The sequence below is a fragment of the Mus caroli genome, unplaced genomic scaffold (genome assembly GCF_978045245.1).
Source record: "Mus caroli unplaced genomic scaffold, Mus_caroli_1 scaffold_8, whole genome shotgun sequence".
Taxonomy (NCBI): Eukaryota; Metazoa; Chordata; class Mammalia; order Rodentia; family Muridae; genus Mus; species Mus caroli.
Genome location: NW_028227263.1, coordinates 108,400,497 through 108,412,874, shown reverse-complemented (window position 1 = coordinate 108,412,874; position 12,378 = coordinate 108,400,497). Strand labels below are relative to the sequence as shown.

At 42.9% G+C, this 12,378-nt stretch overlaps 2 pseudogenes; both read right to left on the bottom strand.

Moving 5' to 3' along the window:
* Positions 1 to 6,755: 6,755 nt before the first annotated feature.
* Positions 6,756 to 9,167, bottom strand: LOC110289172 (uncharacterized protein C2orf78 homolog pseudogene; annotated as a pseudogene).
* A 168-nt stretch (positions 9,168 to 9,335) lies between these two features.
* On the bottom strand, positions 9,336 to 12,172 carry LOC147003324 (uncharacterized protein C2orf78 homolog; annotated as a pseudogene).
* Positions 12,173 to 12,378: the final 206 nt, after the last annotated feature.

Genomic DNA, 12,378 nt, shown 5'->3' with positions numbered 1-12,378 from the left:
TGTTGAGGGACATCTGGGTTCTTTCCAGCTTCTGGCTATTATAAATAGGGCTGCTATGAACATAGTGGAGCATGTCCTTTTTACCGGTTGGGACATCTTCTGCATATATGCCCAGGAGAGGTATTGCTGGATCCTCCGGTAGTACTATGTCCAATTTTCTGAGGAACCGCCAGACTGATTTCCAGAGTGGTTGTACAAGCTTGCAATCCCACCAACAATGGAGGAGTGTTCCTCTTTCTCCACATCCTCGCCAGCATCTGCTGTCACCTGAATTTTTGATCTTAGGCATTCTGACTGGTGTGAGGTGGAATCTCAGGGTTGTTTTGATTTGCATTTCCCTGATGATTAAGGATGTTGAACATTTTTTCAGGTGCTTCTCTGCCATTCGGTATTCCTCAGGTGAGAATTCTTTGTTCAGTTCTGAGCCCCATTTTTTAATGGGGTTATTTGACTTTCTGGAGTCCACCTTCTTGAGTTCTTTATATATATTGGATATTAGTCCCTTATCTGATTTAGGATAGGTGAAGATCCTTTCCCAATCTGTTGGTGGTTTTTTTGTCTTATTGATGGTGTCTTTAGCCTTGCAGAAGCTTTGTAGTTTCATGAGGTCCCACTTGTCAATTCTCGATCTTACAGCACAAGCCATTACTGTTCTATTCAGGAATTTTTCCCCTGTGCCCATATCTTCAAGGCTTTTCCCCACTTTCTCCTCTATAAGTTTCAGTGTCTCTGGTTTTATGTGAAGTTCCTTGATCCACTTAGACTTGACCTTAGTACAAGGAGATAGGAATGGATCGATTCACATTCTTCTACATGTTAACAACCAGTTGTGCCAGCACCATTTGTTGAAAATGCTGTCTTTCTTCCACTGGATGTTTTTAGCTCCCTTGTCGAAGATCAAGTGACCATAGGTGTGTGGGTTCATTTCTGGGTCTTCAATTCTATTCCATTGGTCTATTTTTCTGTCACTATACCAGTACCATGCAGTTTTTATCACATTGCTCTGTAGTAGAGCCTTAGGTCCGGCATGGTGATTCCACCAGAGGTTCTTTTATCGTTGAGAAGAGTTTTTGCTATCCTAGGTTTTTTGTTATTCCAGATGAATTTGCAGATTGCACTTTCTAATTCGTTGAAGAATTGATTTGGAATTTTGATGGGGATTGCATTGAATCTGTAGATTGCTTTTGGCAAGATAGCCATTTTTACAATATTGATCCTGCCAATCCATGAGCATGGGAGATCTTTCCATCTTCTGAGATCTTCTATAATTTCTTTCTTCAGAGACTTGAAGTTTTTATTATACAGATCTTTCACTTCCTTAGTTAGAGTCACGCCAGGATATTTAATATTATTTGTGACTATTGAGAAGGGTGTTGTTTCCCTAATTTCTTTCTCAGCCTGTTTATTCTTTGTGTAGAGAAAGGCCATTGATTTGTTTGAGTTAATTTTATATCCAGCTACTTCACCGAAGCTGTTTATCAGGCTTAGGAGTTCTCTGGTGGAATTTTTAGGGTCACTTATATATACTATCATATCATCTGCAAAGAGTGATATTTTGACTTCATCTTTTCCAATTTGTATCCCTTTGATCTCCTTTTGTTGTCGAATTGCTCTGGCTAGGACTTCAAGTACAATGTTGAATAGGTATGGAGAAAGTGGACAGCCTTGTCTAGTCCCTGATTTTAGAGGGATTGCTTCAAGCTTCTCACCATTTACTTTGATGTTGGCTACTGGTTTGCTGTAGATTGCTTTTATCATGTTTAGGTATGGGCCTTGAATTCCTGATCTTTCCAAGACTTTTATCATGAATGGGTGTTGGATCTTGTCAAATGCTTTTTCCGCATCTAAGGAGATGACCATGTGGTTTTTGTCTTTGAGTTTGTTTATATACTGGATTACGTTGATGGATTTCCGTATATTGAACCATCCCTGCATCCCTGGGATGAAACCTACTTGGTCAGGATGGATGATTGTTTTGATGTGTTCTTGGATTCGGTTAGCAAGAACTTTATTGAGGATTTTTGCATCAATATTCATAAGGGATATTGGTCTGAAGTTTTCTATCTTTGTTGGGTCTTTTTGTGGTTTAGGTATCAGAGTAATTGTGGCTTCATAGAATGAGTTGGGTAGAGTACCTTCTGTTTCTATTTTGTGGAATAGTTTGTGAAGAACTGGGATTAGATCTTCTTTGAAGGTCTGATAGAACTCTGCACTAAACCCATCTGGTCCTGGGCTTTTTTTAGTTGGGAGACTATTAATGACTGCTTCTATTTCTTTGGGGGATATAGGGCTGTTTAGATCATTAACCTGATCTTGATTCAACTTTGGTACCTGGTATCTGTCTAGGAACTTCTCCATTTCATCCAGGTTCTCCAGTTTTGTTGAGTATAGCCTTTGGTAGAAGGATCTGATGGTGTTTTGGATGTCTTCAGGATCTGTTGTTATGTCTCCTTTTTCATTTCTGATTTTGTTAATTAGGATGCTTTCCCTGTGCCCTCTAGTGAGTCTGGCTAAGGGTTTATCTATCTTGTTGATTTTCTCAAAGAACCAGCTCCTTGATTGGTTGATTCTTTGAATAGTTTTTCTTGTTTCCACTTGGTTGATTTCGCCCCTGAGTTTGATTATTTCCTGCCGTCTACTCCTTTTGGGTGAATTTGCTTCCTTTTGTTCTAGTGCTTTTAGGTATGTTGTCAAGCTGCTAATGTGTGCTCTCTCTAGTTTCCTTTTGGAAGCACTCAGAGCTATGAGTTTTCCTCTTAGAAATGCTTTCATTGCATTTCTAAGTTTGCAATTTCATTGCATCCCATAAGTTTGGGTATGTTGTGGCTTCATTTTCATTGAACTCTAAAAAGTCCTTAATTTCTTTCTTTATTCCTTCCTTGACCAAGGTATCATTGAGAAGAGTGTTGTTCAGTTTCCACGTGAAGGTTGGCTTTCTATTATTTATTCTGTTATTGAAGATCAGCCTTAGTCCATGGTGATCTGATAGGATGCATGGGACAATTTCAATATTTTTGTATCTGTTGAGGCCTGTTTTGTGACCAATTATGTGGTCAATTTTGGAGAAGGTACCATGAGGTGCTGAGAAGAAGGTATATCCTTTTGTTTTAGGATAGAATGTTCTGTAGATATCTGCCAGATCCATTTGATTTATAATTTCTCTTAGTTTCTCTGTGTCCCTGTTTAGTTTCTGTTTCCATGATCTGTCCATTGGTGAAAGTGGTGTGTTGAAGTCTCCCACTATTATTGTATGAGGTGCAATGTGTGCTTTGAGATTTACTAAGGTTTCTTTAATGAATGTGGCTGCCTTTGTATTTGGAGCATAGATATTCAGGATTGATAGTTCCTCTTGGAGGATTTTACTTTTGATGAGTATGAAGTGTCCCTCCCTGTCTTTTTTAATGACTTTGGGTTGGAAGTCAATCTTATCAGATATTAGAATGGCTACTCCAGCTTGTTTCTTCATACCATTTGCTTGGAAAATTGTTTTCCAGCCTTTCATTCTGAGGTAGTGTCTATCTTTTTCTCTGAGATGAGTTTCCTGTAAGCAGCAAAATGTTGGGTCTTGTTTGTGTAGCCAGTTTGTTAGTCTATGTCTTTTTATCGGGGAGTTGAGTCCATTGATATTAAGAGATATTAAGGAAAAGTAATTGTTGTTTCCTGTTATTTTTGTTGTTAAAGTTGGCATTCTGTTCTTGTGGCTGTTTTCTTTTAGGTTTGTTGAGGGATTACCTTCTTGTTGATTCTAGGGCTTGGTTCCTGTCCTTGTATTGGTTTTTTTCTGTTATTATCCTTTGAAGGGCTGGATTCGTGGAGAGATAATGTGTGAATTTGGTTTTGTCGTGGAATACTTTGGTTTCTCCATCTATGTTAATTGAGAGTTTGGCTGCGTATAGTAGCCTGGGCTGGAATTTGTGTTCTCTTAGTTTCTGTATAACATCCGTCCAGGATCTTCTGGCTTTCATAGTCTCTGGTGAAAAATCTGGTGTAATTCTGATAGGCTTGCCTTTATATGTTACTTGGCCTTTTTCTCTTACTGCTTTTAGTATTCTATCTTTATTTAGAGCATTTGTTGTTCTGATTATTATGTGTCGGGAGGTATTTCTTTTCTGGTCCAGTCTATTTGGAGTTCTGTAGGCTTCTTGTATGTTCATGGGCATCTCTTTCTTTAGATTTGGGAAGTTTTCTTCTATAATTTTGTTGAAGATGTTTGCTGGTCCTTTGAGTTGAAAATCTTCATTCTCATCCACTCCTATTATCCGTAGGTTTGGTCTTCTCATTGTGTCCTGTATTTCTTGGATGTTTTGAGTTAGGATCTTTTTGCATTTTACATTTTCCTTGATTGTTGTGCCGATGTTCTCTATGGAATCTTCTGCACCTGAGATTCTCTCTTCCATCTCTTGTATTCTGTTGCTGATGCTCGTATCTATGGTTCCAGATTTCTTTCCTAGGGTTTCTATCTCTAGTGTTGCCTCATTTGGGGTTTTCTTTATTGTGTCTACTTCCCTTTTTAGGTCTAGTATGGTTTTGTTCATTTCCATCATCTGTTTGGATGTGTTTTCCTGTTTTTCATTAAGGACTTCTACCTGTTTGATTAGGTTATCCTGTTTTTCTTTAAGGATTTGTAACTCTTTAGCAGTGTTCTCCTGCAATTCTTTAAGGGATTTTTGTGCTTCCTCTTTATTGTCTTCTACCTGTTTACCAGTGTTCCTTTGTATTTCTTTAAGTGTGTTATTAAAGTCCTTCTTGAAGTCCTCTACCATCATTAGGAGATATGCTTTTAGATCCGTGTCTAGCTTTTCCGGTGTGTTGGGGTGCCCTGGACTGGGTGAAGTGGGAGTGCTGGGTTCTGATGATGGTGAGTGGTCTTGGTTTCTGTTAGTAAGATTATTACGTTTACCTTTCGCCATCTGGTAATCTCTGGGGTTAGTTGTTGTTGTTGTCACTGTTTAAAGATTGGAGCAGAGGCTGTGTTCCACTCTCCAGAAGTCTTAAGATCCTGTGGCGGGTGTTGTGGGTAGCTGGCGAGTGTCAACTGACCCTGCGCCCTCGCTACCCCAGTGCTTTTCTGACCGGAAGAGGCTTGTGGCCCTATGTAGGCCGAATTTCTCCCTCCCCATCCAAAGCAGACTCAGGTCCCGCGTGATTGGACTGGAGCAGAAGCTGTGTTCCACTAACCAGCAGTCTCAAAATCCTGTGGCGGGGGTCGTGGGTAGCTGGCGGGTGTCAGCCGATCCTGCGCTCTAGCTACCAAGGTGCTGATCCAGCTGGATGAGGCCTGTGGCCCTACTCAGGCCGGTTTCTGCTTCCCTAACTAATGCAGTCTCAGGTCCCGCGCGCGATTGGATTGGAGCAGAAGCTGTGTTCCACTCACCAGAAGTCTTAAGATCCTGTGGCGGGTGTTGTAGGTAGCTGGCGAGTGTCAGCTGACCCTGCGCCCTCGCTACCCTGGTGCTTTTCTGACCGGAAGAGGTTTGTGGCCCTATGTAGGCCGGATTTCTCTCTCCCCAACCAGAGCAGTCTCAGGTCCCGCGCAATTGGATTGGAGCAGAAGCTGTGTTCCACTCACCAGAAGTCTTAAGATCCTGTGGCGGGTGTTGTGGGTAGCTGGAGTGTCAGCCGACCCTGCGCCCTAGCTACCCAGGTGCTTTTCTGACCGGAAGAGGTTTGTGGCCCTATGTAGGCCGGATTTCTCTCTCCCCAACTAGAGCAGTCTCAGGTACCGTGTGATTGGACTGGAGCAGAAGCTGTGTTCCACTCACCAGCAGTCTCAAAATCCTGTGGTGGGGGTCGTGGGTAGCTGGCGGGTGCCAGCCGACCCTGGGCTCTAGCTATCCCGGTGCTGATCTGGCCGGATGAGGCCTGTGGCCCTACTCTGGCGGGTTTCTGCTTCCCTAACTAATGTGGTCTCAGGTCCCGCGCGCAATTGGATTGGAGCAGAAGCTGTGTTCCACTCACCAGAAGTCTTGAGATCCTGTGGCCGGTGTCGTGGGTAGCTGGCGAGTGTCAGCCGACCCTGCGCCCTCGCTACGCTGGTGCTTTTCTGACCGGAAGAGCTTAAGTTCTATTTCATATATAATAGGATAAAATTAAATTATCAATGTTAACAGAAACATCAGAGTACAATTATATTAGCCACAAATAAAATAACCAACTTAACAGTTTTTAAGCAGTTTACTAACTATTCAAATACATGTGGATATATTTTGTCTATTTTTGTATAAATACTTGAATCTCCTATATTTCTACACTTTTACTTATATATATATATGCATATTTATATATGGATTTGCATATATCAGTGATTATTTCTTTCCTTGTCCACACTGACAGCACTTTCTTGCAAAGACCTAGCCAGCTCTTACCTTGCATAGCCATAATACTGAGAAATTTCCATATCCTTCTCCTCCTGAAGGAAAAGCTGCAGTTTCCTAGGAGAGGTACACATGGTGGCATTCTCTTGCTCCTATTGAGCCTGCCTCTTCATGACCTCCCTCTCTGGCTTCTGCTCTCTTGTGATGATCTATGTGATGACTGGTCTCAGAATGTCAACTTTCCTCCATAGAATGGGTTGATGGCTAAAGTCTTACAGCAGATTATTATTAGGTTTGAGGACTGGAAGGTGATGACACATTGGTTTTGGTAGCATGAACAAGCTCCCTCTGGAATGAAGTATGAGATGATGTTCTGTAGTGTGCAGCCATCAAGGCTGGGGTGGCTGGGCCTGGCTTAGGATCTTTGTGACTAATGAACATTCAGAGACCCCTGAAAGAGGAGATGCCTGTTTTCTTCTCTCTCTTCTTCCCCAGTGGGTGAAAGACCTGCATGGAATCCAGCATATGCTTGCCAAGGGGGATTTGAGGCTTTTTAAAGTTGTTGTGGCTGAGCTCAGGTGGATGTTGGTCTTGGGGATGGTGGGCTTCTCTTCTGTTTTGACTCTGTTCCTTGACTGCTTAAATTTCTTTGTTTTCTTGGAGTTGTTCTCTGGTCCACTTCGTCTTTCTTGCCCCTTTCCTCTAACTCTACTGTGCCTTCTGGGTGTTTCTTTGGGAAATTTACCTTTCAGGTGTATTGTGATGTTGTCAATAGCCATCTCACCTGTCCTAAATCCCACAGCCCCTTCTCCATTCCCCAATCCTCATAATGGGTTTTGACCTGAGGGGCTCCATCAAGCAGCTTAGATCCTTTAAGGTCATTCTTCCTCACTTTGCCAGAGTGATCACTGGCGAGTCTCCAGTTTTCATGGGACTGTTTCTGGTCTATGTCAGTGAGGGTATTGACTAGTTGAGAAATGTGAATATCTGCCTCCATTGTAGTGATGTTCTCAAATCTATGCTGAATCCCATCTTGTTCTGTATCTCCCCTACCTCTTCTAGATGCAGCATGATGGCTCCCAAGCTGGCATTTCGAGAAGCTGACTTCTACCTTAGGCTCCCAGTGTCTGAGGTCAAGAACCTTTAGCATGTCACAGTGAGCTAAAGGGAGAAGTGATGGGTCTTGGTTTTCTTTAGTGCCCTCGTAGGCCTCCCATGCCATTGACAGCTCAGCTTTCATCTCAAGCATGTTTTCATTCTCTCTTTGTTCCAGTCCTGGAGCTTAAGGCAAGGCCAATATTTCCTAAGGACATTGGGTAGGGGCTGTTAATAACCAGTCCCCATTGACCGGTTAGGTCTTCATCTGGTAAACCTGGGAAAGGATGTTGGACTGTTCTAAACTCTGCAGCAGACAACAGTGTCTGGCTTGAAGGTGGCAATCCCCGGGACTTTTCCCTTTCCACATCTCAGAGTCATAGACAGTGAAGGAAGTCAGCACCTGGACTGTGAGATGCTCCCCTACCACAATTCCTATAGCACCACAGCAGTCAGCACCTGCATCAATGGGAGGGCATTCGTATTAGCCCTGCTTGAGCAACACGGAAGCACCTCTGTTGGCAGAGAGATGGTGACTGCTCTATTTCTGCTGGCCATGCTATGTTATGTTTTCTCAGATACTTTTGTGTTCTTTGGGTTTGTGTGGTGCCTGGGGGCATAGACTCCATGGTTAAGTTACAGAATTTTCTCGATATCTGCTCTTCATTGCCTTTTCGTTTGTCTTTGATACAGTACCTCTCATTTCCTAGAAAGTTTACTCTTAGGCAGGTTGTCTGGCCCATAATTTCCAGGATCTTACCTGCCAGTGCCAACTTCTTTCAGTTTAAGGCATTACTCACAAGGTCTGGATGCCTGTCTTTTTATGTGGGTTTAGGCATCCACAGTTTGGTACTTGTCTTAGTTAGGGTTTTACTAGTATGAACAGATACCATGACCAAGGTAAATCTTATTAAAGACAACATTTAATTGGGGCTGGCTTACAGGTTCACAGGTTCAGTCCATTATCATCAAGGTGGGAGCATGGCAGATCCAGGCAGGCATGGTGCAGGAGGACCTGAGAGTTCTAGATCTTCATCCAAAGGCTGCTAGTGGAAGACTAACTTCTAGGCAACTAGGGTGAGGATCTTATACCCATACCCACAGTGACACACCCATTCCAACCATGTCACACCTATTCCAACAAGGCCACACCTTCAGATGGTGCCACTCCCTGGTCCAAGGATATACAAACCATCACAGTACTCCTGCAAGGCAGGCTTTTCAACAACTGAGGCTTTTCTCTAGCCCATGTTTCACAGATTCCTTATAAGTGATATGAAAACTTAATTAAGAAATCAAAATATCTTGACTCAGGTGTGAATCAGTAGTAGAAAACTTGTTATGTCCTTGGTTACCTCTGAAGGACCAAAACAAATGAAAGAATAAAAGAAGACGAGCAGCTTTAGCCAACTGAACAATGGTACCTGCACTGCACCAGACTCCCCTTGTAAAATTTTAAGTTTAAGAAAATTCCAGAACAGGCCCTGGGAATCTGGGAAAAGTACTTCTCCCAGGACAGATTCAGAGTTGCATTGCTCTGGAGAAAGATTTTACCTCTTGGAAAATCCAGTGTTAACTAAAACAAAAAGTCATTATTGTCTTCTATACCCAAGAGCAATAAATCAGGAAGGAGTTGATTCCAGTGTGTTGGTGCACAGAACTGATTATCTTGGGTAATGAATTACATGCATGCCTGTTGTGTGCTCCATGGATATCATTTAATTCAGGATGCATACCTCTCACATTAACCTTTCTCATGACAGAGTCTGAAGGTAGGGATGGAAAGCCAGAGCTGGACCTAACCTGTCAAGACTCTCATTCTACCCTTGTGTCCACTATTGAAAGACTTCAGTCTCCTTAAAATTCTTATCCCACTCCTTCCTTCCTGGCTCTGTACTTACTGGGAAGACAGGTGTCTGGAATATCTTAAGCAGATGCAGAATAGGAGAAGACAGATGTGGGGAGTGGCATTTGGATATTCCTTGACTTAATCATCTTTAGCACCATCGCCATCTCTGGTTGGGGAGTAGAGGTCTGACTCACAGGGTAGGGGACAGAGCCACAGACCTGCAGCCACTGGCACTGTCTGAGTTCTGCAGGTCTCAGAGGGCCCAGAACGTTGTGCTCATAGTAATAAACCTGGCTTCCCTCCTGGTAGGAAGGTGCCAGTCAGTGTCCTTTGCACCTGTCATGGTGTGGCCTGGATGAAGCTGGCAGACAGCATTTGATATAAAGGGGATATGGTATAGTGATCTAACATTTTATTACACTGGGATGTCACAGACAGGGAGGATAGTGCAGTGTCCTGGTCAATGATCGTCACATTGAATTCCAGAAGTGTGTTTTCTCATGTCTGTGCTTTTTGTAAATCCCACTTGGGAGTGCCTGGATAGGAGAGTGCTAAGATGGAGTTCTGTCCATAGTCAGTCAGCATTGTTTAATGGCTGTGCCAACATGTAGAATGAGGTAGGCACTGTCAGTGAGCAGTGGGAGAGAAGTGCTTGTGGCTGATGGCAGGAGCCATCCTGAACTCACAACTGGGATGGAGACCCTGGTGAAGATTCACACTTTCCTGCTGTGTGCATGGAGTTGCTCAGGACAGGCATGGGGAACTGCATGGCACTTTCTATTCCAGAGGAAGGGAGTGTTTTGGAAATTCTCTATAGGCAGGAAGAGGGCAGTAGGAAATGGTGAGATTGATGCTTTCTAGCTTCCTGTGGGGAGTAGTGCTATCTCCACTTTGTACTGTCTGCGATTGTCTAAGTCTATTTTTCAATTTTGTAGCCACCTGTGATGGTTTATATATGATTGGCCCAGGGAGTGGCATTATTATGTGGTACGGCCTTGTTGGAGTAGGTGTGTCACTGTGGGTTTGGGCTTAAGACCCTCACCCTAGCTGCTTGAAAGTCTGTATTCCACTAGGAGCCTTTAGGTGAAGATGTAGAACTCTCGGCTCTACCTGCACCATGCCTGCCTAGATGCTGTCCTGCTCCCACCTTGATAATAATAGACTGAACCTCTGAACCTGTAAGCCAGCCCCAATTAAATGTTGTCTTTAGAAGAGTTGCTTTAGTTATGGTGTCTATTCGCAGCAGTAGAACACTAACTAAGCCAGAAGTTGGTATCAGGAGTGGGATATTGCTTTTATAGGCTTGACTATGCTTTTGTTTGGAAGACTGTGGATTTTGGGAGTTGGATTTGGGAAGCAGTAGAATGTTTTAAATGGGGTTTAGTGGGCTATCCTAGTAGGAATACGGAAGACTTTGTTACAGAGAATGACTTGAATTTTGCAGACCTGGCCCAAGAGGTTTCAGCCTAGAGACTGCTCTGTGATATTTTGGTAAAGAATGTGGCTACTTTTTGTAACTTGTCTGAAAAGTGTACCTGAGGCTAAGGTGAAAAGACTCAGATTAATTTCATTGACAAAGCAAGTCTCAGAAATTCCCATCATAGACTTTGTTCTCTGGTTAAGTCCTATGGAGTGCATTTTAAACAAGTGTAGCAAGCCGAGGAAGGAAAAACATAAAATGTATGGTTCAAGTATTAAAGGGGCACAAGGAAGTGAGATGGAGCCTTATCCTGTGTTCTAGGAGATAGCAGATTAAGAGAGTGGGACTTTGCAGTATGCTCAGCTAAGTTTAGATCAAGGTGTGGTGGCACACACCTTTAATCCCATGAGAAAGGCATGCAGATCTTTGAGTTCAAAGAAAGTCTACAGAGAATGTTCCAGGACAGAAAGAGTCTGAAAAAAGAAAGCTGGTGCTAATGTAATATCAGAAGGTGGGGGTGGGGGGCAAGCTCCAGCCCCAGGAAGCAGCAGAATCAGCAGCTTTGGTCATTTCTGGCAGCTTTGGGGAGAAAGGAGACTAGTGGGACAATTGATGCTGGTTAGCTGGAGCTATGAAATTAGCAGTGATTAAGAAGAGACCAGCGTCACTGAGGTAAAATCTTCTGGGAAGTGTTTTTTGAGAGCATGAAGAAGCTGTGTTCCAGTGATAGTAAAGATTTAAAGATATACTAAAACTAAGGAAACATGTGATCAAAACAAATGTTTTAAAGTTTGATTCCTATCTGGCACAGTTGGTGGTTGTGGGAGTAACAATAATCCACAGGAGAATTGAGCAGGTAGATGGTCACCTTTGTCTGATCTGCTGACCAAAGCATGCAGTGTGTTCAATATCAGACAATGCTCACTGGTCACTGGTCACTGGTAACCAATGATGATGCAAATTTTTTTTTCTGGCAGCACCATGGAAACCCCAGGATTCTCAGGTGGTGATAGGGTGGTTGGAAGAGTAATGTAATCAATCAAGAAATAGCCAATTTTAAGGTCAGATTATGGGCTACATAAGAATCTGATAATAGTGGGTGAAAAAGATACCAGCAGACCAACAACAGCCATGAAAGCCAATGTCTGTGCTAATGAAGAAAATTAATCTTGGTGTATCTGACCCCCTTTCCAGGAACTTTAGCCTAGGAGATCATGGCAGTGACTCTTATAAGGGTCATTGATGAGGCTATTTATGATGGGTATACCATGTATCACATTCCAACCAATTGCACCACATTAGTGCTCACTGTCTTACAGTTTAACTGCTGTGAATACAAATGACACCCAAAGGAAGGGATAAAGGACCAACATGGTGAAGGTGTTGGAATGTAGGGCTGAGGACATTAAATGCACCTTGTAAGAAATTATGAATGCCATCTCTTCTTTTCTGGTTTCTTCTCTAGAGGACCTTTTCCCCACTGTTCTGGTCCATATTGGACCGTCTATCTCTCTTATTTTTATCCACTCTTTCGAGCCTTTGATCCTTGAACCAACTTGACCCTGCATCCTTACACTAGTGGGTGATATCCCTGTGAACATTCAGAAACAGTAGTCTTCATTTCATTAAGCACATGTATGTAAAGTGGGTTCTGCCCTTACAAGTAAACAACAGAAGGGCTGCATGCATCCCCCTTTCAG